Source organism: Trichoplusia ni, chromosome 21 (assembly GCF_003590095.1).
Source record: "Trichoplusia ni isolate ovarian cell line Hi5 chromosome 21, tn1, whole genome shotgun sequence".
NCBI classification, from domain to species: Eukaryota; Metazoa; Arthropoda; class Insecta; order Lepidoptera; family Noctuidae; genus Trichoplusia; species Trichoplusia ni.
In genome coordinates, this window is record NC_039498.1 from 3,338,983 (window position 1) to 3,364,013 (window position 25,031).

At 34.6% G+C, this 25,031-nt stretch overlaps 1 protein-coding gene across 1 annotated transcript in view; it reads left to right on the top strand.

Moving 5' to 3' along the window:
- Positions 1-25,031, top strand: part of LOC113504122 (ecdysone-induced protein 78C-like) — an 82,724-nt gene that overhangs the window by 10,044 nt on the left and 47,649 nt on the right. The gene's annotated exons all lie outside the window — the stretch shown is intronic.

Sequence of the window (25,031 nt, forward strand, 5' to 3'; positions counted from 1 at the left end):
GACTGCACGTTGTCAAATTTTTTCTTCCTTTGATATTCACATTTGAAAACTGAAATTGAATTTCGTTTTAGCGAAAAACTCGCTGTTAAATGGAATTGGTTATTGTGGTTATCGCCAAACAGATTTGGGTGTATAAATAGAAATGTCTAAGTGAATGTTATTAGAATCAAAATTCATATTTCTCGGTCCTCCCCAGAAATATTAATCTGCATTATATTCTGATTATATCTTTTAACACCACTTCTCTGTCTTTAGAAAATCTTGCGTCAGCAACGACAGTTAACCCGTATTCATAAAGGAGGGCCCTATTTTCTGGGAGAAAATTCTTTATTTCCATTTTCAAGCACAATACTTCAAAATATCGCCACGTTCTTCGGTTACACCTTGTGTAATGCTAAGCTCTAGTATTTATTTATTAACCTAGGGGATACTTACAACATTACCCTCTGAAGCAATCGGACCGAGTGGTCCTCTCCCTCCGAGGGTCACCTTGTGGAATTTTAATGCCCATTACTCTACTGGACTATTGCAATCCATCACTTGATTTGAACCTGTGACACAGTTACCGTCACTGTGCACATTTATAAACTCGTTTGCATTAGGGAGATACCTCTTATTTACGCAATTCCAGACGTTGGCTTTGTCTCAATTTAATTAAAGTTACTAATTCAAGTGATACTTGAAATTGTCATCGTTTTCGTGACTAAACTTTTTGCCGTGTTAGAATCAGAACGGATAGCCGAGTAGTTGAGGTCTCGGTTTGATCCCCAAATAAGACAAGAGCTGTATGATCTACGTACGATAGTCCTAAGTCTGGGTGTCTTTGTGCATGCTACTATAATTCCTTACTGCGGAAATAGCATGTATAAAAAATAAAACAAAAGACGTCCCATTTTATATCAATTGAGCTGTGTATGAGGCTGTTCTAAATTCGCATATTCATTTCTCATAGCCACATGAATTTTTGATCAAATATGAAATAGAATGGAGCATAGGAACTTTACCTACAGATGCTAGTAGACCAATTTCATTCGTTTTGAAACTGTCTCATATGACTTTAAGGTCTATTTTCGCGTGGCAGCTCTTCTCATTTTATAAAAGCATGTCTGTTCACTGCCGAATTTGTCGATAGTGTCACACCACTAACACTTCTCCCGGTAGCATAAAATAATGGCTACATAATACTATAATGGATGTGTATGTATAGTTTTAGAAAATTACTGCTTGGTAACTATGATATAAATGTTTTTAAAATTATAATAAACTCTATGTAGAATAAAAATAAAAATCTATGAATTTGATTTTTTATAATTTGCGATTGGCGTTATTATAAATATTGAAAATATCCCTTCGTACTTGAGTCAACACTGGTGGACATTACGACGACGATTGGAAACCTCTTTGAGTTTTTGCCTTTTCGGATTTTGAAGGTCAAAGTTGACTGTTGTAAAAAACAGACACTTTCCTGTATTCTAAAATACATTAGCTAGTAAAAAAACTTATTTAATTCAACTTACCTAAAAATTTTTTAGATCATTTTTTACGAGTACAAACTTATTATGTAAGCTATTCGTGAACCACCGACGGGATACCATTTAAAATATTCAAAATAAATTCGTGAAACAAAATAATTTGAATAGCTGAATACAAATCACGGCTGGTATAGTTACATTGATTTTGGAAATCGGTCAAGTGCAAAGTGTAGACGTTAGACGAGGTGACGCCTAACTGTATGTAGGTATTGAATAGCCTATTATTTTGGACCTAAAGTCCTTCAAGACATTTCAAAAGTATGATTTAAACAAGGTTATTGTCGATTTTGTAGATGGCGTAATTAAAATAAAATTGTTCTTCCTTTGCCTTAGATTTGTGCCAGGAAAATATTTTTATAATTGAATATCTCATATCATATCTTTTATCCGTTTTCATAAAAAGTTAACTTGAAAATGATTCTGAACTTCTGCGCTTTAGAACCAACCGAATTAGGAACTTAATGATTTTATTACTTAAACAGTTTTATTACTACAAGAATTTGGGAAAATTAAACAACAGATTCACAAGTTACGGTACTTGATTATAAACTGTAATATCAGTATCGTGTCCGTGGTGACAGACTTGCCCACCAGTGGTCATCGCTACGCTATAACTCTGACATTATTTTTCCACTGACTGAACTTTACGATCATATTAATGGGTAGCGGCACTTGTCTTGGGAACAAATGTTAAGTAATAGGAAGTGATTTAAGGCTAACCGTTCATATGATTGTCTTTAAGAGTGGTTTCTTAGGTTTACGCGAATGTTAGACATTGAAATGAAACTACTTTTACGGATTAATTTGCGGTTTAATTTTAGATTTTCGAAACCTCGGGAACTAAAATCTAAAATTAAACCGCGAAAAAATCCGTAAAAGTAGTTTCATTTCAATGTCTTTAAGAGATATTTTTTTGTGGTTTTTGAAGTATATAGCTTAGCCTTATTTATTTAGGAGGAAAAATTATTTTTGTTTTTGAAGTTCATCTCGTTTACAGATAGGTAACTCAAATTTATTTATTTTCCTTACAGAAACTAAATTCTAAATAAATATAAAAATATCTGAACTAATTAGCTAATACTAAGTAACTTAGTATAAGAATGTTTTGAAAAGAAAGTACATGGACTTAGATTTTTTTTTTGCTGTAACTAAAGCGATGTCTTATAAGTATTGTAGAGTCTGCGAATGACAGCTATCACTTTAATTCTGGTTTGATTCTGCAAGTGATACATTTCTAATTCGTTGCTCTCTCGCTACCAAGCAAGCATTGGAGCGTATAGCAAAGATAGTCATAACCGGTACACCGAGAATGGTCGTATGATTGTAACTGCAGACGGTAACACTTCGAATAAAGCCGCGCTACAAAATGTCCAGTGCTAACTCTTGCCAACAAGAGTCGCTTATCTTGCAAACAACGTGTTCAAACAAACCTCACTCATATTTTATATACTTGTGTGTGTAGACAAACTAATTTCTTCAAGGAACCCGCTATTTTAAAGTAGATTTCGATGGAGACAGTCGTCTCGTCAGCTGACGCCAATTTTTAACTCTTGTGATGATGAAACGTAAAGCAAAAAAGTTTCAACATTGACGGAAATCTGTATAACACATTGTAGATGCGATAGAATCTTCTAATGTCTGTTCATCGAACGAAAGGCACTTAAAAAGACGTTTCTTACGTTTTTAGGTTACAAAATAATATGAAACACATGGTAAGAAATACTTCCAGTTTGGATCTTAGACTAAAACAAACTCCGGACAGATAACAGATAAAGGTAGAGACAGATAGACGGAGAGTCAATAACAGAGTTAACGTGCCGTTCACTCCATGCCCTGCGAAGCATAAAGGGATTCCAGAAAAGCGCAAAAACATTCTAAAACAAATCGGAATAGCCAACTCGTTAGCACCGGTTCTCGTGGCGTGTGTGTCCCGTCACGCTCGCGATTGGTTATGGGGTAGAGCATACATGGTGTACGCAGGTACCCTAGACACTGCAACTAGGAAGTATCATGTTAACTTCAACTGTGGGATCGAAACAATAACGTTAATAGTCATAATTAGTTCAAAGGATGACTAAGCTACACAATTCTCATACGATACCAGATTTGTATAGGTAAACGCAATGCGTATTTTTTTTTGAGTCGACTGTTTACCAACTTTTTTTTATTCAAATAAGTTCATTCACCTGTAATTAAAATAATGTAATCGTTGCGTAGTTGTATATCGGAGCAAGTAAAATGAAAATTAAATTTAACTCAAATACAACTCGAATCCATTAATTTTATGTACTTGTAAACTTTTAATAGTCTAAATTCCTAGTAAACCTTTCCAAAGAAATGTTATATTAATTAAAACATGTAATAACCTTACTTAGGGAAATGCCGATGGCTCAGTTATTAGTTTCCACGGGCATCGTAATAGCTTCTGTAAATAATTAGCTTACGGGGATGACGTCATCACACCGAAGGCTTCCACGGGTGAGTCACCTTCGCAGTTATCACAACAGTATGGGATAGCGCTGATTAGTTTTTAACGTGGCCCCGTATGAGATTGACCCTATTGAAGATAGTTTATCTTGGGCTTACGTGACAATTGTCCTATTGCAATTAAAACTTCATAAATGCTTCGTTTATCGATTTTATGATGTTTACCATGTTTGTCCCAAGACCCATAAATTTACTGAAGTGCATCTACACGTACCCAATATTACCGAAAGATTACTTGATTAATGTGTTTTTAGATAGCCCTGTTCTTATCTGCCTCCCTTGCAATAAAGCATCGGAAGCTATCGACACTGCTGTCGATGTAATCGCTCATTAAATCATTAGAATCTATTAGCGGTGGCAGTGAGCGTGAAGCTTTTGCCATCACGATACAAAACACAATCCGTAACAAGCGTGAGCACATCTTATTTATGTATGTGGATACAAAAAAGACACCATACCGAATTCAAAAAACTCTCACTGCTCCGTTTAGCGGTGCGGTGCGCGGGCGCCGGTAGCGTCCACTTATTCCGAAGGCACAAGCAGTCAAGCTCGAGAAAGCTCAGTGCGCGGGTTGTATCGAGGGCCGGCGGACGCGAGCCGACGACAGCGAGCCGCTGGACATGTTCGGAATATGGACGTGTGGAGCGGTCGACCCGCGTCATGCGTGCGCGCATCGCCGCCCCTCGCCATAGAGACACGCGATAATTTCGCGCTCACGTTCTTCGAGAGCAAAGAGCAAGCGCCGCCGCCGCCGCCGAAACAAGGTGTGTTGTGTTTATGTTATTACTGCTGTATGCGTAAGCGCCGCCAACACGCCGCACTTGTTATGCGAATGTTAGCACATAGCGTTATCTACTTGCATCCATGTGATTGTATGCCTAAGGTATCATAGGTACATACTTAGGTCAGTATATAATATAATTTATCGTCGTATTTATCCTTTCTCTGGTTCAGAACTATGCCTTCGTTTCTTGTTTAAAATCTAAAACGTGAAAGATTCAGCATTGTTGCAGTCGGTTCTGCGGCCACCATAAACCGTCTACCATTGTGACAACATTCAATATTTAATAATTTCTTGAACTTGCGTGATAAAAGCTTTTGAAGTTTTTGTAATGCGTCCAACATGTATGCTTCGCCGACGTTCAACGTCAGTGGTAGTGAACCCATCACAAATTAATCAGACACCTTGGCGACTACTAAGCACTCCTATGCTAACAAGGGAACCTACAAAAGTATTATCGTACAAAACAGTCTGTACGACGTTTTGACCAGTCTGTTTTATAAACAGCTTATTTGGTTTTTATTCGATATCTAAAATTTATTTACCATAAATTATGTCCCGCTCTTTACTATAGAATTTCGTGTACAAAATTGTTAGGCTGTAATGGAAGCCTGTATATATTTGTATATAGTTTAAACTTTATACAGTTAACCCAACCAGCCAGCATTATTAAGTGCTTATAAGGTAATTCGAATAAATTGTCATTGTTTATGCATGGTGCGTAAGAACCAAAATTCAAATTTAAAGTAGGTATTCACAAATTGCTAATGTTTAGTAACAACGATATCACAACACACTCTTCGCCTGTAGTCATAAAATACTCTCATCGGTTTGAAACAATGATCTAAGTTGCGGAAGCGGAGTCGCGGGCGAAAATTGTCTTATACGAACACCTCGTGCCGTACCGTTAGGTATTTATGACCGTCGTATTACACTACAATGCAAATTTTATGGACTTCCAATTTATTTCATATACATCGCTCCCTCTAAAGAGTTAGAAATAAGCCAAGTCACGAATTCTCTTGTACACAGAGCAATGAAAATGTTAGGGCGGAATGGTTGCGAAAGCGACGTTATTTTTGTATCGGTTTTTGTTTAAGGAAAAGTATAGAACATTTTCGTCAATGGTTCTTTAAACTGTCACAGATCGATCGCTGGGTGACGAAATTATGTTCCAAATCTTTAAATAAATATAAACGGAGCGAGACGGTCTCTGAATACATTGGGTGCGCGTTGATTTACATGTTCCGAAACGCTATGATTGTGTACACCGGTGTAGACTATTAATTTCTTTGCTTGCATCCTTATTAAATAATGTTCGTTTGTCTAGACCGTTACGTCATTAGAAACATTCGCGATAAACTTTCGCGAATTGAGATTGAAATAGGTGGTTAGTCCGCTGGATAGTCGCTTGCTCGCTAGCTGCGGGTACATGTCCGCCGGGGTACAGCGAGCTCGATCAGCGCGTTGCATTTATAGAAACCATTAGTTTCCTACTCGGAAGTTATTGCGACTAGGTAAAGACTCCTTCAGACCGACTCCGCTTTACTTAACTTTTTGCTAGTAAAAAGCATTGTAGTGTCTATGAACTGATGTTTTACTCGGTAAAACATATTTTAAATAGTCTTACTTTTAAAATAATGACATGCTTTGAAATGGTTAGCAAAGGAAACGTTTTTGTTTTCCGCATTATTAAGTTCCATATAAGTTGCCTTCAACACAGCTTTCAACAACAAACTCTGCAACAAACTTTCTTCGAAATTGCGATGGTTGTCCTGAACATACGTCTTGTTTGATAACGATAAGCGTCCAGCTGGTGATGTTTTGAACTTGATCTATTTGTCACGCGAGATGCTTTAATATGGGAGGCGAATCTCATCTGACGCGACCTTAACCTAGCGTGGTGACGACATGGTGGGACACCAGCGCGCTGCGAGCGTGAGCGGGGGGGGGATCGCGAGGGGGGCCGCGCTGCCGGTCAACGACCGCACACGTTATGCAACAGCCGTAAGACATTGATAAAGACATCCATGAGGCATGAGGTTGCACCTCGCACTGTCTGGTTGCCTAGCAACCACAGCGAAGGTTACTGCGTAGGTTGTCTAATGCCACATTGTTGATGTAAAATGGTATTTTCTACGTGAGAAAGCTCTTGAAAATATTTTTCTCCTGCGTGTGTAGCCTGCTTAGCCTTTGTTTATTTCCACACCATCCAAGAATAACCAGAAATGCATTGTTGTGCGTCATGTTTGCTAGACAACTTTTTATTTATTTTGATATACGTATTTTGAGACCATTAACAACCTGATAAGGCTCTTTGTTGGTGGTAAATGAAAATTAATTTTCACGACATATTACATGTCTATGTGTTTAATAACAGAAGTTTGAGCCGCCGCCGGCCGTCGCGACTCTGCGTCGTAAATAGTCTGTTTTCCGGGATGAAAGCATTTTATGTGATAATATAGTACCTCTGTAACTTGTGTACACACGAACTGTTGCTATGACTTTCAAAACTCATGCATATTAAGCCCATTCGTGATTTATTGCTTTTATGTTTATTTGTTGTTGTATTTCAACATGATTTTAATGGATTACTCGGGGGAACTCATTTCACTTCGTTTTTTAAATTCACTTAAGTTTTTCATTCCTTTCTCAGTTTGCCTTTTCACTTTCAATTTCTATCTATCAGACAGATTGGTTTATATTTAATTGTAAAGCCCTTTGTACCAATCCTTTTTGAAAATAATTTGATTTGATTTTTTGAAATATCCGAAGACAAAGCTATTTCAGAGATGATTATTATTCAAGCGATATTATTTTGTTTGTTTTTAAGTATTCTATTTTAATTGTTTTGTATGAAAAACTTTTTTTCAAGTAAAAAGTACATGTGATGGACATAAATTATCACAATAGATGTTTTTCTTTATGAAAATCAGGATTAGCGATGAAAATTCGATGAAGTTTTCCTCTTGAACCTCTTTTAAGCAATTAATCCTAATTAATTGAGACTATAATCCGTTAAATAGATAACGATTAAGTTTATTCTACCAAAATAGACATTGTTTTTTACCGGATTATTTAAAAATAACTGTAATAGGCTTCATATTGTATTTAAAATTTAAGTTTATATTAAAATCCTTGCTTTGAATAGTGTAGAAAAAACTATATTGCATTATTATTTGACAATTTCTCCAAACAACATATATAAGTATTTTAAACAACCCCGTCATATAAAATATAAAAAAGTGACATTTAACTACGTTCAGCACGACAAAAATCATTTGAAAAATATGTATGTACCATACGACCCTTGATCATATCATACCATTTTGTATGATAAACCAATGCTTTTAACATAGATAGTATGTTATCAAAGATGTTGTTCAACCAATGAGGCCGTATTTAATTCTTGATCGACGCCTTTTACAAAGTCACGTGTATTCTGGAGAAATTTCGCGACGGCATCAAGCAAAAATGCATTGACCAACGCTGCAACGTGCAAACATTATTATTTGAAATCATTTTAAAATAGTGCTTTTATCCGAAGTGGGATGTCCATTGTAAGTAGATTATACAATAATGTATGAGTGAGAGTCGGCGCGGGCGCAGTGCTCCACATGATCCAAGCGCTGCACCCGGCGCATCATCAGTACATAAGGACTAGTGTGTGTTATTTAAACATTATTATAACAAATAATAATCTTATTATAAATAATAATATCATTTTTAACATAGTGATGTTGTGAAGTCACAAGGTAAGTTTTTTAATTTTTTATTATCTATATTTTTTTTGATTAAGAACGAAACCTAGTGTTATTCAGATTATGTATTAGTGTAGACTCTGCAACTGTTTAAATCCCGCTGATCATTAGTACATTGTGAATGTAAATGTCAAAGCGAACAATTACAAAGTATGGACTGTAGTCAGCTGATTGTTAGCTAATAGTTTCCAGGTATATTTTTATATCATAGCCTAGTAATAATTTGTTGACTCTGTACGTATGGCCATATCGAATTCTTTAATTAAAATAAACGAGCATTGATAACACGCTTGCTTACTTGCAAATGATTTGGGCTTTTTAATAGAGAATGTTATAATATTTGTTTGAAAACTTTTAATATGTTATAATGTATAGTCATTAGATAGTAATAAAACACGGCTGAAATTAAAAATGTGAGTTTTAAATTCAATAAAATGTAAGTCAGATTTAGAAATGCAACTCTTTGTTGTTAGATTCAATATTTTAGTAAGTGATAATCGTATTGATCCGAAAAACGATACAGTAGGTACAGTAAGTATAAGTGCCGTGTCATGCAAAGAAATTTACCTACTTAAATTTCAACCAAAAAGCCTTTAGTTTTTGTATTTCCAAGGAAATTTGAAAATCCAGTTGAGTTTCGTTGTGAGCCATCGAAACGTGTTCATGAATACAGTACCTATTCAAATAACACAGATTTCCTATTTACACTCTCCTCCAAATTTTACAGCTAGCCCATCGAGCAGAGCTTTGCCTATTCCTTAAATAAAACATGTGTCAAAAAATTCTGCATTTTGGTTAGCATTTAAAAATTAAGTATGAACGCCCCAGAAAGCTATCACTGCCCGCTGAAATAAAACCAGAAAAATTATCGTTTCAAGATACATCGTGGAATAAACTCTTGAAAGTATTAATATTGAAAACTCTCCTAATATTAATGAAAATATTACGGATTTAAAAAACAAAAGTTAAATTTATTAAAAATAAAATTTGATATTTCGTTGAAAATCTGCTTCCTATTTTTTTAAAGATGACAGTTTTTTCAAAGCATATCCGAAATGTATTAGACAAAATAGGCTACTAACTAGCACTTATTGAAGGAAAAAATACAATAGTTAGCACCCACAGTTCATTCAACGCTTCCTGACTGCTCTTGCTACGGGAGAAGAAACAGACAGGGGTCTCTTCGACTCCTTGGCTAGCCGAGTGATCGCCGGTTCGATCCCTGACAACTACACGTGAGATCCACGGACACTGTTTGTTCTGACACATGTGATGATGTGACTTTCATGTTTCTTGGCCCTCGTTACAAGGATAAAACGTCATTTTTAATATATCAGCAAAGACCATAACTTTACAAAATCAAAACAAAATTTTCAAATTACGTACAATATATCATGGTAATAGTAGATCATATAAAAATAAATCGCAGCTCTCCCATGCGGCAAATGTCATAGGCCGGGATAATCAATACTTCCTCCGACCGTGATCTGAAAACGTCCATCAGAATCATGTAAATGTCGAGGCATCTAGTCGCACGGTGCATGGTACTAGTAGCTGAATGTTACACACACTGATTTAATACCTGAGTAGCAAAGATATTAGCAATAAGTATAATAAGTAGGAAAAATATAGTTAAAAGAAGGAAAAAAGGGAATTTTTTGCTTCATCGTTGTATTTTTAAGCCGGGATTTTGAAAGGGGTGCCTTTAAAAGAAAAAGTGAACAACTTTAAATGTCTGGCTCCAGGTTTTTCTAATGATTTAGAAAGCAAATTAGGTTTCTAACATTGAGTAATAATTTTGATACAAAATATTTTTCAATACAATTTGATTCGCAACAAATTTAAATTTAGTTTTAATAATTATTTCTAAGTATTTATTTTAATAATCCGAAAATATCCACTGACTAAAATGTATAAACTAATTAAAATTTCGACTCTAGGAGGCACGGATTAAAATTCTTTATGCTTATATTTTTTTAAGTTAAATTTTTGTTCTAATATCCCTTACTCAGTCCAAAAAGATTTGTCCAAAAATATTATCTTTACCTTGATTTCTCCGTAATTAGAGCATTTTCCATAATATTTACGAAACGTAATTAATAAAAATAGCTATAGTCGATAATCCGCGGAACATATTTTTTTCGGGTTCCGTTCACAGACGGTAAAATGGGAACCCTATGACTGAGAAACCTTTAACTGTCCGTTCTGCAGTCCATGAGACTGTTACCAGGTTGGACAGAAGTTTCATCAGATTTTACAAATGATTTGTTTCTGTCACTCGAAATATTAATAAAAGAACATCGAGGTTGAGCAACGCATATTCAACCTTATTTGTACGGAATATATAGTGTGAGAATCTGATCGCACTGTTATTTTTGTTATTTCAGCCTTCAATTTTTTTTATAAGTAGCTACATAAAACACCTACGCCTATAGGCAATAATAGAATACTTAATAGCGATAGTCATTAGCGTTATTCATTTCAAGCGGGTCGGCTACCAATAAAAACATTTTTTTAAAATACTCAAAATCATTTGAAAAAGTTCATTTATTTTCAATTCAAATTCTCTGGAATTTTTGCTACCTTTCGTGTTTGAATCGAAACTTTAATTATAAAGGAGACCAGCGCCCTTCAGGTGTCTTCCACGTATTGAACGGCATGTTAATTGAATTCTGGTATTGTGAGCCGAGGCCAGGCTTCTGTCGAAAGCTTAGATTGACACGCGTCAAGTGCACAAACGAATCCACGATCAAATGTGGGCAAAACCGAATGCACAGGCTAAAACCCAAAACGTAAAGCCAGACTGAGCTACTAATTACTCCCCATCCAAAACGACTGCGTTCAAAGTACCTTCATGAATATCAATCTACTATCACTTCTCGATCTGAAGTCAATCTTCATCTAAATAACATGATACATGGAAATCAAGGATAATAACATAATGGACTCGGATTTATAATTATGCCGTCACAATCAGAACAGTCGGCATCAATATCGCAAATGTACCGACAATTAATGTAAATGTTTCGTTTCGTTTGTTTCGTGCAAAGCTCACGTGTTGATATCGCCGAAGATAAAAATTAATTTCAGTATTTTCTGCACTCACTCGTTCGACCTGTGCATGATTTGGGGTTAAAACAAACATAACTTGTAATTAGTTCTTTCTGAATCGTTTTCAGAATCCGACAGCGCTGCACACAAAGTTAACCACAGCGTACCTGTCAACGCCATGTTTCAACGTATTTTCAATTAATTGACTCGAAACCGCGTTTGACATTAGCATGTTTGGTAAATGTTTACAAACTCATATATTCATTTAACTAAACGAATTTTGAAAACTGTTCCTGGAGTAGGTATTTAGTTATCACGCTATTTTTAAAAAAGTTTCAGTAAAAATTTGCCCATACACATATTGTGTTTTGACGATGTTGAATTATAAATTAGAATATGGCTGATTATTTTTTGCTAATGGCATTTAAGCTTGTATGCCAATCTTGTTTGGCATCATATTTTGAGTCTTAATGGTCACTGTTCCAGGATTCATTCGAAATTCCTCCGAAAAAACAATCATCTTTTTGGAAAAAGAAACCATCCAAGTGCGTTTTAAAATGTGACCCTGAGGATTCCGTACAAATAGCTTAAAAAAAGGAAAACTTGTAAAACAAACTGGTCACTTGTTACAAATTTATGACTGTCGTAAATTATCAATAAGCTATAACGGTTCTTATAACATGCATCTTGGAGACAAACAAAAGGTCACATAGACAGACTCCTTAGCTTGAAAAACGATCGATACAATTTTCTACTATTCGCAGCTTCTATTAGGATAATAGTTAATTATTGACTAAAGTGAATATAATTGGTTATGGATTCCGAAAGATTGGAGATGACGTACATCATCATTCAGCTCGGATGCTCCGAGTGAGCGGCTGATACTAAATAATTGTCTGCTAAGTAAACTGCTTCACAGTTTGCATGACTTTTGCCCTTAACTAGTTGAATGGATTGGAAAGCTTGTTAAAGCACAAGTTTGTAACGACGATATCGTGGAAATGAAAGTACATTTATTAGTTCCTACTTATTAGTGAGCGTTTTATAACATCTGAAGTTCTCTAATATATGCATAAGAATATAATCAAATAATATGCTACAAATTAAAATGCTTTGGACAATATTTTTTTAAGAATTACTGAAAAAAGTTTAAAGAGAAGATATTCGTTTTTTCTTTCGAATTAAACTTTTTGCCTTAAATATTGAAAACCAGAACGATACCTTTCTTTTTCTAACTACGAATAATATGATGATGATCCGAGCAGAACCGTAAGCAAAACTATTAATTCATAATTTAAAGTACAAGGTAAAGTAATTTATTAGACACTCGGTTTTCACGATTGTTCCTCTCACCGGAAGTATCGATACGTATCGGACATGGCGGCTATGAACCCGCGACCTTACGATCGCAAACCCTGGATCTATGCTAATGCACTCCACGACTTCCCTGTTCATCTTTTAATTAATGTTCAACATTAATATTGTGTTTGCACGAGATTTAGGAGGGTTGATAATCGTAATTAAATAAAGATTTAATTTACGCGTTTCATTACTAGAATCACGCAGACTTGTTAGGTAAAAGTTTGTTAACTTCTTCTTTTCGTGACGATAATAATATTTTGTTACCATCTTCTAAGTTCAGAAGGTATTTCAGATTGATTCTTTCGATCGGTCTTTGATCAGTCTCCTTCTTCCCTGATTGTTTCGCTGTATTGCTTCGTCTCAAAACTAGTTTAACAAATATTCAGTTGATAAGTAGAAAATTTCACCTTGTTCACAGAGTGAAAATTTTCGACGCACAAAGTTCAATTAGAAATTAAATATCATTAAAGAACTGCCGTAAATGACATGTAATAACTATGCGCTGTTGCTATTCGTAAGAAGCATTGAGCATTGAGTCTTTAAAAAAAACCACAAAACTCATTAGGATATCAATGTCAAATCGTTGTACTGATACAAATAGGAATAAAATAAAATGCAACGGACTCATATGCTTAAGTAACACTTGTCAGGCGGATATCCGAAGACGTTTCACCCTCTATTGCGAGTTGATTAACAAATCACACGGAAACAGTTACCCTGGTGTGAGATTGGTCCTTAAAAAGGATGGCAGTGCTTATCCAGGTCACAGGATGCGCTGGACGCATTAAGTGTACTTTAGACTCCCCATCGCAACGCACTGTTGTGTCAAGTACCATTACTTGGAGTTAAAAATATTTGAGTTGAAGTTACTCCAAAGACTTTTATAGTCTTCTTGTGATTACGAAATATAGTTCAAGTGTAGGTCGCAATTGTTGGTGTAAAGTTTGACCACAATTTATTTTTGAAAAATAGGGTATTGGTTTTATTTTTTTATGACCTACTTTACTTTTTATGAGATCGGGTTAATTATTGACTAAAGTGAATATTTTTATTGAAACCCCATCGTAATAAATGTTTCATTCTCTTATTAACGACTTGTATTTATAGATTCTAAATTAGCTACTTCTAAGGCAGTGCCCAAAAATACAAGGCTCTTGTTTTCATCATCTGTCATAGTTGTTAGAGGCCACTGATGATAAGATCCCAAAAAAAAAACATGTCATACAAAATAAGCTCGTTCACAGTTCCAAAAAATAATTAAAGGTGAATGCTTCGCCAATTATCGTCATCTGTTTCCATGTCAACCTAGATACGTCCAAAGTTCGTAGTCCAGTCTGCGTTTACCTTTAGTACTAATTTAAATGGAGTGACATACGTCACGACGTACCAACGTCAGGCGGGTGCTCGTCGTTCGCGAGTCCCATACTAGATGGCGCTGTAGGTCGGGAACAAACGACTGCGTTACTGCGTTATTGGAATACTATGACTGGGCTTACAATAGTTGCGCCGGTCCTTTCTTAACTAGAACACGGTTAAGGTCTAGAAGGATAAAGACAGAATAAAGATGCAGAGAAGATGTCAGCGATCAGTAAGTGGCCTGATTTTTTTAATTCATAATTTTATTATTTTTAATATAAATTATAAAAATAACTATATCTGATATCACTGCAATTAAAAAAAATACAAATATATTTGATAAAAAAAAAATCCACCGCGATACCTGACAATCACGCACGTATTTAAACAAGTATAAAACATAGCACCAGTTCCTTAACAAACAAATCCAAGCAAACATGCCTATTAAGTTTCAAAATTATTGTTATCTTACATGCAGTACACAATCTCTGTGCTTGATGAGTCAACCACCGCACCTCGAGTGCCCGCACTGGGAACCAAACCTCGGCACTTCGGTATCATTACGAAAGCCTTACTAGGTAACTAACGAAATGTCAAACTCGATTGCACAGCTCTAAATTAGTGTACCGAAGGATTTATATTATACTGGTAGAGTTTCTTGTTAATTATTGTAAATTGGAGCGTAGTTTATAATTTATTGACTGTAGATTTGTTTTCAGTATAATTGATACTAGACCTTCTTATACCTACTGGGACTATAAATTAATATTTCTTTATTGTAAGGTTTAGAGACTCGTTTAAGAGCGCGTTAAAGTTAAATTTCGTTCCAACCTAATCAGAATCAATCATTTTTATTTTTCTCTAAAAATACTGAGCATTCTCAGTCTCCGCTGTCTTTGCGTCTGTTACAAGAGCCGTGATAACTAGTCAATATAAATTTTCACAGATGGTGTATTTGTCATTCAAAAATCGCGGTTATAGAACGTTAGCACCTACGGTTGTAAATATGACGGTTGATCATTTTCAAATTCGATTGTTTTTATCCAATTTATACAAAGCCCTCAATCTCGAGTAAGACTCCGAATTCGATTAGTATTTTGAAACAAAAAAAATGCCATAACGATCAAACTTAATTCAGACGCCCGTGCAGCATTCTTCAATACTACTACTAATACCAAATACCTAATACCTCTACCCATATCCTTTCATAACTCCCTAATCCCAACTCAAATTACTCCTCTGCATCATGACATTCCGCTTCCTCTCCTGTCAAACGTTACGAACAACTTATCAAACTAATCAATAAATATCTGCACTATATAAAGACATATACATATACATATACATCGTATAAATCTACATTCCAGACTAACAGGTATACACAAGTTACATCTGAACATCAAATTTCACCTACGTGGGTATTCACTGTATCGCAATAATCAACCTACGCTAGACGTTATTTGAGCATTCGGTTTAATTATTTCTACGATCGATTTACCTACACATAAGTAAGAATATCAACTTCAAAGTACCTTAGTTACAGTCAGATTCAGACAAAAAAAGATATAATGTTAGTTGTATGTCTTGATGTCTTTATGATCTCTTATTAATACAAAAAAGCAAGAGTCAAACGCAAAAAAAATATACATACAGTAAGTAGTTCCAAATAAAAAATACTTATAATCAGATCTAAACAAGAAAATTCGCAGTTTTGTTCACGAGAATTTTCGAATAATTATATTTGAAATTCTCATTAAAATCGAATTTACTCACTCGATTTAATTTAAAACATACAGAATTCCTTACATTCTCTACCGACAAAGTAAAAACGCTCTATCACAATTAAAATCCCAGCTCCTTCATTCGATGCCGGTAAGCAATGAATGCGGAATATAAACAATTCAATCTATCAATTATTTATTAATTACGTTGAGGTTGTGAGACAATACGCAGGCTATTGGAAACTCGGCGGTGCGAGTATGCAGGGCGCCGGGCGGTGGGGAGCTGGATTCCTACCTCAATTAACAAAGACATCCCATAAGCTGAGGTGAAATTGTACCTGCATTATGTGAATGCAGAAGGCTCACTGTCATTACAAACAGTTCATATCCCGGTAGAGGGGATTTAAATCCTAAGCTCGTGTTAATTGCAAAAAATCTCAAAGAAACTATCAACCGAAATAAGTAACTACTTCATTGTATCTTGTTAATAGATTGCCTTTTCAAATAATCCTAGCCACAGAGTTTTGGAAGCAAATCATTTTTCCAAAAGACACTAATTTAACGTAACCGTTTATTTTGTATATTAAAGACATACTAGTGTTAAAGAGACCCATGAGGCGATTATTGTGATTTAAATGTTTTCGCTTTAAATAAAATAAATACCACATTCTTAAAAGAAATTACCGAGGTCATCAAATTTCCAGAAACATTTCGGTCTGTATTAATATCTTTTCCAAGCTATTCTTCTGTATTTCATGTATAAGGCCAGTTGTGGGAGTGCTCCACAGACTAATTGCTAATACAATGCGGTGTGACATTTAATTACGGGATACTCCTACGTGTAGGATCCAGAGTCCATCTGTAGGAGGAAATCGTTACAATCCAATGTATGCGCTGATTGCGAACCATTCAATGCAGTGACGTCTGTGCTCTGACACAAGTATATATAGTGCGTTATGTTCAAAATGAGACATAGAATAACATTATTCGCTCATAGAACTGGTGTACAATTATTGCCTCTATAATACAGAGTAAACATAGGGAGATTACCATGACTTATTATTAGAAACAAGGATAATTCTGATATCGTATATAACTGTGTTTTTTTTTATCGGAAGCTTAAAAATAAAAGATTTCTTATTTCAAAACACTTATACGGCAATAGTTACACAGGAAATGTAAAATAAAAGTACAAATGCAACATACACAAAAAAAAAGTGAAGACAGATAATGAAATAAACTCTACATTTGAAACGGACTTTATAAATCACCATCTAAGTATCACATTAAAGGATTAAAAATGCACATTTAATCGGCTAGAGTGGTCAGGGGGCCTACTACAATCACTGTAAGCAGTGTTATGTCAGTTGTGGGAAAGAGACAGTGCTCTACGCCAATTAGTGGTGTCACGCTTCCACGACAGCAATAACATTACTCTTATGAGCAAGGATAGACATCCTGGACAACTTTAAATTACAGCTCTAAGCAAAGAAACTCCACAACAAATAGTTCATAGAAAATTAGGAACAAGTCGTTATCTTCACTTAGATTTAGTACCTTCAGGCACTTAGTGTCTATTCCGCTTTTAATTAAAATAAATGAGTGAATACTATAGTTTTAGAAGCGCCGTATGAAGCTTCAAGGGCCCGAAACCTCGTTGTCAAATATATTATTGGAATTATTGCAGACATTACGAAAAAAACTGTAGGAGCAGGGTTTCAAACACTAAGGTTTCTTTACGTTAGGTTAAAAACAAAACGGTTACTTGCTTCGTAACTATTTGTTGTTATAGCGGAAAAAAATATACAATTTGCCAAAATGTCATCTGTGTAGCTATCATGGATCAGGTAATACTGCTTGCGGAAAAACATGCGGACAGCGGTGCCTCAAAAATATTGTTTTACCCTAGCTAGCTGAACACCAAAAACAACAGTAAATTACTGTAAAAGACATACACACATATGAAGGTGGGAAAAAAAGCTGATACAACTAAACTATGGGCTACACCTGGTAACTAGTTAATACTACGTCTCGGTACTTGTGACACAATAGTATACTACGACAATAACACTTGTAGCAGTACGTAGCAAGCACAGTGTAAATCAATTCTGGGAAGCGTAGTTACTAGCTCGATGTATAAACAACTTCTATAGACGTGTGCTGTTACTTGTATATTTAGTTTAAAGGATGAATAAATATTTATAATAACGTCCTCTTCACTTATTACCTATATTTGACGACCTCCGTGGTCGAGTGGCGCACGCACCGGTTTCAAGGTGTCGCTAGCTCTGAGGTCCCGGGTTCGATCCCCGGCCGGGTCAATGTAAAAATTCACATTTCTACATTGTCTCGGGTCTGGGTGTTTGTGGTACCTTCGTTGTATCTGAATTTCATAACACAAGTGCTTCAGCAACTTACTTTGGGTTCAGAACAATGTATGTGATGTTGTCCGCATTTATTTATTTTATTTATTTATATTTATAGGGAAGGTTTGAGCATGAAACACATGAAGTAACTGCGGTTTAGCGATTTCAGATTACAATTTTTTGACTAAAGATTTCCTCACGATGTTTTCCTCCGCCATTTTGTCTTTGGTGTCATATGGAATAATTGAGAAAGTGCATCTAACTTTGTAAAAGGCATATGTGTACTTTGCTAGATTATAAATTAATAAGTTAACACAAATTTTCAAATTAACCGAAAAAAGTCTAAAGTTAATTCACTACCGCAGCCTGCGACTGTTAGTTGTTCTTTTCATTTAAATAAACTACTAAGTTCTGTTTTCAGTTTTAAGATGTTGTGCTTAATGAATAAAAAGTTTTATATATTTACTGGCCGAAAACACATAATGGGGTTTTAGTAAGATCCAGAATCGCATATGCGCGTTCCCTATTCTAACTATATTATCGACAGTGGCATTGCATACAAGGTGGTCTGAAAAATATTGTTTTCAGGTAAGTTTGTGAAAAGGACACCATTATAAGGGGTAGATATAAAAACAACAATTATACTAACACAACAAAAACATAAAATTCGGTCAAGGTGTTTCTAAGTTCGAAAACAAATATTATATCACAAGAGCTTCTGTAACTAAAATAAGTATCGGGTGGGGTACTTTGAAACACTAAGGCCATTAAAAGAAACAAAATAAGTAAACAAAAACTCTTTCTTTGTTCGACATTTCTTAGTAAGTGTGCGACGAAGTGTTCTCCAAAATCTGTTTCCCGTGCCTTTGACGTAACAGAAAAAAATAGTTAGAAATTACAAACGTTCTCGCGACTCATCGTAAAAGGCTATGACGTCAAAAAGAAAATGTAATAAAACCCTATATTTAAGCTGCAGTCCCCCCCATAGGACGTCGCGGTTATTTCCACCTCTTTGCTCGTAACCTCCTCCACACGCGTTCCCTCCCAGGTTCCTGTCTTTTTCATGACGATTTTTAATTTCTGCCTGTGTACAAATGTCGTAATTTATTTGTTTCAGTATGCGAATGCAAAATTAATATTGGTACACAGCACAGGCGGGGCATCGTAGACAGCCTTTGAGAGCTTATTTCCTCCAAATATTTCATCCAATGTGTTGCACTCAGATACGTCAAAGGAGTATTGCTGAACTTCTGTTGTATTTTTTAAAGCCATAACGATCTGAAAGCCCTTTGATAAATACCTGTACCGTATGAAACGAGTTTTGTTATGCCATTCCTTGTCGTTTGCGATCCCCTATTAATTTACTAAATGAAACGAGGTTGATTGCGTTTTGTTACTCATATACGTCTGCGGAAGCTTGCCGTAAGGGAGCTTTCAAAAACGCACAAAGAAATAACAAATATTTGAAACACAAACGATCATGTTACAGACAATTTAATAGTGCGGTTTTGTATCAAAGTGGAGTTCAAATTGAATGTGGACACTTGACATGCCGTTACTGGTCTGTTATTATTACACTTTAAAAGCAAAGTCTTGAAACTTTTTGACGGCTGGACAAAGACTTATAGAGACCGAGCACTCCGCAATTTAAAAAAAAATACGAGTACGTCTACATATTTCCTTTAGTGGTTTAAGTATGAGAACGTAAGTTAAGTAAGAGAAGTAGTAAGCTGCAAAGCTAGTAAAACTTTTAAAATTAGATTAATTTTTTTAAGTTACCAAGGTTATATAAATATTTGAACTTCAAAAAAGTAATTTTGAATCGCAAACAGAAACCTGCGATTGAGCAAACTTGGCGATCAAAGTTCGTTCCATTTTTATGTAAAAAGACCTTCACCCAGTTTTTCAGGCCGGGGCTGAAACAATTATGTGTAAAAGTTCCATCTTTTTAAGACTTCAAACGGGGTCTACTCGCTATAAAACTGTCTATTTCATATGTCCAAGTTCTGCAAGCAAACCTATCATTTAAGAATATTCAGTCCATAAAATATTGACAATTCAATCAATAGTTGCAAGTCAGTTTATGTCCGTTTGTAGTCTCTGCCTTGTATTTACACAAGAGGTTCCCGAGTAAATACAGGGCGAGTGGATATACTGCGTGAAAAAATAGAACGTAGTTGATTGTAGGTATCAGAACGGTGTCAGGGCTTTTTAATATAGGCACAGAAAAAGAAAGAGCCATTGGAATTAAAACTGTTCTATTTCTTACAAAGTTTGTTTAGTAACTCCACTTTAAACTTATGAGCACTAAGGAGGTGTTGGTAGGGGGTGGTAGTATTATTTGACTTTAAAAAAGTGTTACTTAGAAACCTACATATTGCTTTTTTTACTTTTTAAAACGTAAAACAATGATTCCAGTTGACTCTCCTTTTCACTCAATAGTGCAAAAGGTAACGTTGTAGGATTTGAAATCTTTACTGGTTTACGTATGGGAAAATATGAAAGTCAAAAATAGATCATTCGAAACTGCGTCGTAATTCACTCACAAAGGACAAGTAGGTGTCAATTCTTGTAAATTGGAAGTTACATTGTAGTTGTAGGTTCCATATATTTTCTTTAAGTACACACAATTGACAGAGGAATTTGCCACAAGTGATTTGCACATCAATAACTGTTGCGCACTAGATCTGAGATATGACTATAATAGAATCAGATACTTCAAACGTGAAGGCAAGAACTTTTAACCCCTTTTGAATGAGAATCTGTTAAATTGTTGCTGAAAACTAGGTTACGAATTACACTCTATACATACAAAATTGAAATTATTTCCTTCAGAAGATGGATTTCTTGCTAAAATTGTGCTGAAAAACGAAAGCAAGAAAAGCCACAAGACAGCTGGTATTACAAGAACCAAACTAGATTTTGTATAATAAAAAAATGCTTCTTGCAGAACGATGTCTTTCATCTCTCTAACCTTTACTTGAGAAATATTTTTGTTTGGTAAAGAAATTACTTCGATAATATCAATAAACAAACAGAGGATTATTCTCCTCGATACACAGGTGTCACACCGCGAATGTAAGATGTACTGTTAATTGCACTGCGATCGATATTATTGCTCTCTTTCTCGGAAACGAGAGACGAACGGCCGCATAAGATTTTTGTTTCTTTTTTGTCCATATTTTTTTATTGATTACAATTCGGTACAGGTTGTTGACTCCTTTATAATTTCCACGTGCAAATATTTGACAACTGTGCTTAGTTTATTTTTTGTCGTTAATTGTTAGGCAGATGTTATCGCGGTTTGTGGAAGAAGGTTTTATGCTTTGATTCAGCTGATTGAATATTTTTATGATTTGTGAGAAATATGGTATAGGTATTAAATATGGTTTGCAATTTGTATCTGTAAGAACTGCATTTTAGGGAGACTTTAAATGCAAAACAGAGGCCTCAATTTCTATTTTATTATGCGTTTATAAATAATGTGTAAAAAATTCGACTGTCTTGGGATAATAATTATTTACTAGATATAGCCTGATGACGGATGGATGGGCACAGCGCGCAACCATAGTAATTTAGGGATGGCACCCTAAAAATAGAAATGTATAAACCATATAACGATATAAAACCGTAAATGGAACAAGAATATCCTAACGAAGTCCATTACAACGATTCAAATTTCCATTGATTTGAATCCGCGGGTTGTTGCAAATAAATCTGTTCAGTGAGTATAAACACAAAGCACAAAGGCTCGCGGTACACGTGTACAGAACTTTACATACAACACAACATTCAGGTTTAAATATTCAGTTTTCACGAAGACACAATGAAAGGAAAACGTATGAGTGCATCAGCTCTTATCTCATGCAATTCATCCGTCAATTGGGGGTAATAGGTTATTGCGACGCGCGTGCGCAGCTTCTTGCACACAATTGTCACTTAGTGAATTCATAGATGGCACAGCACCGATACCAATCAGTTCTTTCTCCGATACATTGTATGGCGCGTACTTAGCGTATTCCAGCGCATCCTCATTCCTGGGGCGGACGTCCACTGACAGGTTCTATCACTTTTATTTTATTCATTTATTTTTGTTAAATTTTAATTTAACATTTTATTTTCCTAGTGTATTTATTTTTAGGTGTTTTTTGTTTTTATTATTTATTTAAATTGCTGTGCTCTTTTTTTTAATTTATATGATATTTTTTTCTACATAAAATTATTAAATTTGCCAGTAGGATTCTACAAAATTATTTTTATGATAACTATTGTTTAGGCAAAATTATAACATTTCGTTAGCTATCAAAGTATTGTCCAACAGAAATTTTGTAAAATTTTCACCATTTTCCCACTAGTCGCGAAAATTTAAACACCTTTCCCAACTTCCGATGCTTTCTATTTTAAAACTAACCTGGTTTTTTAAACTTTTACTTATGTGTGAATCGTTTTTTATCAACTTACTCAACGGACTTACTTACATAAGAATTTGAAACATGTCATTTTTCTTTTTAGAATTTGTTGTGCTAATATAAACATAAGACTGCAGCGCTATTTTAAATCATATTTATCATATTAAGATCGATTTTATGATTTTTTATTGATTAATCTTATATAATTCTTTAACCTACTTTTCATTTTGCGTCAAAAGTGACCATATTTTACCGGAAAATTTAGTCATTTTCATAGATTGAAACTTAACATATCGAGTATACCGACCTCTTTTCATCTCTAGTCTTTTGCTTGTATCGAGCCTATTACATAGGATTACTCTTTTAAAGGTCCTTTTTGTTTATGAGTGTGTTGTGTATGGTAATTATGAGCCCATGCACACACTGAGACGGTCTCGCAATAAGGCCAAAAGGTGTAAGACTAGCGTTTTATCTAAATGGCACATTCCATACCTTTTATGTTCCATACTGTGCGTCGTTTCAACCTGTAATACTTGGCCGATATTTTTGGATGCAACATCTGATAATTAACAAATTTTAAATCAAATCAGAATCAGAATATTCATTGGTAAAACATAGGATATTTAGGTACAGGTGTTAGCAGGTATTATTTGTGCGCTATGTCTTGCCGTGAAGGCGTACAAATATTATTTAATAAATAAGTTTATAATCATAATGCGTGCAGAGACTATAAAAATAACAAAATTCAATATGTCAGTACAAACAAACAATGTTTAGTGACATTGTTTTAAAATGACATTATTTAAAAAAAACTATACCTGCCTGTTCAATCTATAAAAATGATCCATGATATAAGAATGTAAAAAAAAACTAAACGCAAAATTGTCAACCTTAAGGAATAGTTTAGATAAAACTATAAAATCTCACAATTAAAAAAACTGATTAAACGTATGCATAATGCTGAGTGCTGAGTTTATTTTTAAGTTACTAATAGTCCGATAATGATTCAACAAGCAACAAACAACCTATATAAACGTTCATCACAAAGTCCACGTCAACTGATTGTCAAGACGATTCCTCTGAAAATGTCATCCCAATCTCTGATTTAAATTTAGAATTTAACGAGACAACAAATCGTATTTGAATTGTAACTGTCCATTTCTGAGTTACCATTTGTTTTTTATGAAGAAAATAAAAAACAAATGCTTACTATTTTTTGTAGCAACATTTTAAAAGAATGAAAATACGTAGAGTATTTATAGACACAATGGCTAAAGTAATTAATGCATTTGTTAGGTGCAAACGTTGTTAGGCAACTAACACCAAGGTCGATCGATACCCATAAGATATTAAGAGATTCTAGAACGTTTAAGACTGAAAAAAGCTTTTAAATTATTGCTTTTCCAGTTGAAAATCGATGGTTGAATATAATTTAGAATTTAGGATCGAAGCTTCAAAGGTGCCTATACTTGTATGACGCTCTAAGATTTTCAAATATTACTGATGTTTTTTTCATAATGTTGATTAGAAAAAAGTGATTGGTGTTTTCTTACTCTTGTTTTTTATTTTATATAAGGTTTACCTTCGCTAAAACATGGGAGAAATTAACAGCAAATTTTAAATGGATCTCCTAGCTATTAACCTGATCATTATTTTCCATTTTTTTTAGTACTGATCAACATTGTTTAACTGCATTTCTAACCTATCTCGAGAATACATTCACGGTAAATCTCGATGTTTAAAAATTATCACATAATAATTTAAAAACTATACGACGCGTACTGATCATAATCAATTAAATACAAATTTACAATACGGTAACGAACGAAGATAATTAATAAAATCAAATGATGATGAACTTATAAAGTATGTAATTAACTAATACTAGATTACGTCTCAACAATAAAACATATATTCCAATCCAATACATTGAACAAACGCTGTATTTATGTATAACTACATAAGTATAACCGAATCGGTATTAAGCGATGATATCTCATTTAATTGAGGAAGCAGAACAATTAATTCCGATCGTCTCCAGTTTGAGATTACAGCATAATTAGTTTGAGATGAACACGGATTAATGCAAGAGCTATGGATGTCAGTAATTATTGATTACTTTGCTATATACATATGTATACAAGTGCCTAGTAACAAACAATCGTCGTTTGAGGAAATGGTTATTAAGTTGATAAGATTTGCACG